Genomic DNA, 2625 nt, shown 5'->3' on the forward strand with positions numbered 1-2625 from the left:
TTGATGATCATAACCTTAGACCCAAAACAACCTTAACTACTAGATAGCTAAACCTGTATTAATCATCCCTCAGCCTTGTTAGTGCATTGATTTGTGCACCTATTTGTCAATCACATGCGTCTGTGTGTCAGGGAGTCGATTAAGCTTTTGGAAGCTGAAGACCGAAGATATAAGAGGACAAGAAGCATTAAGGACTGAAGAAACAGATAAATTGAGGTGCCTTGGTGACCCTAACCTTAGCATCTATATGATCCCAACCTTTATAAGTAAACCTTGATTGATCATCACGTAGCCTTAGGAGCATAATTAAAACATGATAAACTAGGCCAAAAGATGTGCTAAGCTGTTATAAAATACATAACACAAAAAAACAACTTTCAAATGGTCCTCGATCCCAGTTCTTGGGCACTTGGATGAGTTTTTGGAGCAATAGAAGCCTAGGTAATTTTCCATTTTTATCCGTCCTAAGCCTCTAAACCAAATAGATCTAAGTCATATTCCTTGTGATTTATCACTTAAATGTGCATTCCAAGCTCCCTTTGAAGATGAACTTAATATCTTCAATGATCTAGATATTACACACTAAACCTATCATCAAATTCTTGTCTAAATTCTCTAGAACACCCATCTAGGCGAATCTTCTAGTAAATCAACTATCCATTAGTTCGAGAAGATTCCACCATTCTCCCTTGCCTTGGTAACCTCATTGACACATCTCATGCAAAGCAAACTATCGAAGGAGCCAAAGCATCGGCATCATCAATCTGGGGAGCATGAGAGGAGCCAATTGAAGCACAGAAGAGCATTAATCAAGCAACCCAAGCAAGACGCTATAAATGGGCTCAATCTGACAATTAAGTGTCAATTGTAGAATCAATTCATATCATTCCTTGTGTAGGATTGAGTATAGAGTCTGTGATCCAAACTCATGTAGCTCCTCGTGTAGGACCATATCGCCACCAACAGACGTAGGAACGTGTGTAAGTCCTTGTGTAAGCCTCCAACAGGAGTGTACATTTGACAAGTCCTTGTGTAGGCCTCTGAAGGGAGTATACATTTGTAAGTCCCTATGTAGGTCTCCAGCAGGAGTATACGCTTGTAAAGGTTATAGGTGAACCTATTAAAAACTCCTCAGATAGTGAATAATGATACACTCGAGGAGAGTGCGTCTGTCGGGAACGAAGTAGGGAAACCAAACCACCATACATGCTTGTGTTTGAGATTGTCAATTGAGCACATTTCTAATTATGCTTGTGAACTTAATTTGCTGAATTATGTATAGGTATGATTAGATGTATGTTATAAGTTGAATAGCTAACACACCATTCACACAAGATAACTATCTTGTTTTATAGACTAGTTGCTTAATTGGCATATCTTTTATAGTCTATATGATTAGACCCACTCTGGCTTAAAAGCCTTAGTGTTAATTTGCCTTATTAGTTTTAATTGGTAAAATTGTATTAATTAGAAAAAGAATTCTAAAGTGGTCATAATCACCCCCCTCTATGATTTTGCCATAATTCTATAGCTCCTCTAAGCTTCCGCACGCGTTGTGGTAGACAATCCACAGAATTTCGAGCCTTACGAATACACTTAGAACATGCTTAGTTAGGTTTTGGAGAGGTTTAGAGCTATTGTAAACCAAACTGCCCAAAATAGTAAACTCTCAATCAAAGCTCGATCGATCGATGTCGACGTCAATAGATTAAAGGTCGAGCTCGATCGATCGGAGATGGCCAAAGCTGTCCAACGAGTTCTCTCACCTATTTTGACCAAGTTCGATTGATCGAACTATTCATTTTATGTCCGTTTTATAGCCGTTGCAAATTGATTTCTTTATAAATGGCATTCGGGCTTTGGGCATTCAGATGAGTTTTTGGTACCATTAGAGCTTAAGTGATTCTCCACTCTTAATCATTCTCCTAAGCCTCTAAACCTATGAAATTCAAGTCATCTTCCGTGAGATTACCGCTATAATAGGGATTCCAACATCAATTATGAAGATGCACTTGATCTCCACAATTTTCTAGTTATTAAACATTAAGCCTATAGGAATATCCTTGTCTATATCCTCTAGAATATCCATCTAAATGAATCCCTATTAGGAATCAACTAAAACCATTAGTTGTAGAAGATTCAACCTAACTCCCACTACCTTAGTCACCGCATGCAAGATGTTTAATTGTAGAAATGAACCATTTGACTTTAATAATCGTGGAAACAAATGAGATATTGATTCAAGAAAGAGAGAGCATTGAAGAAGCATATTAATAAGGCGCAACGACAGGGCTTAATCCAGCAAGTTGTCATTTTAGAGTCCATACACTCATTCCTTGTGTAGGATTGAGTGTAGAGTTTATGACCCAAACTTGAATAGGTTCTTGTGTAAGACTTAGGTTCTTGTGTATGACCGAATTCACCGGACACGGATGCATACGTGTTAGTTTTCGCAGGAGCCTCCAACAGGAGTAAACGTAGAGCCTTGGATTAGGACAACATTCACTGGACACAGGTGCGTACGTATTAGTCTCTAAAAGGAGCCTCCGGCAGGAGTGTAAGTCCTTAGATGAGGACCATAGTAGTTATTTGTTAGCCGATAGAAAACCAACTAATTCTCTGCAG

This window comes from Magnolia sinica, chromosome 4, assembly GCF_029962835.1.
Source record: "Magnolia sinica isolate HGM2019 chromosome 4, MsV1, whole genome shotgun sequence".
NCBI classification, from domain to species: domain Eukaryota; kingdom Viridiplantae; phylum Streptophyta; class Magnoliopsida; order Magnoliales; family Magnoliaceae; genus Magnolia; species Magnolia sinica.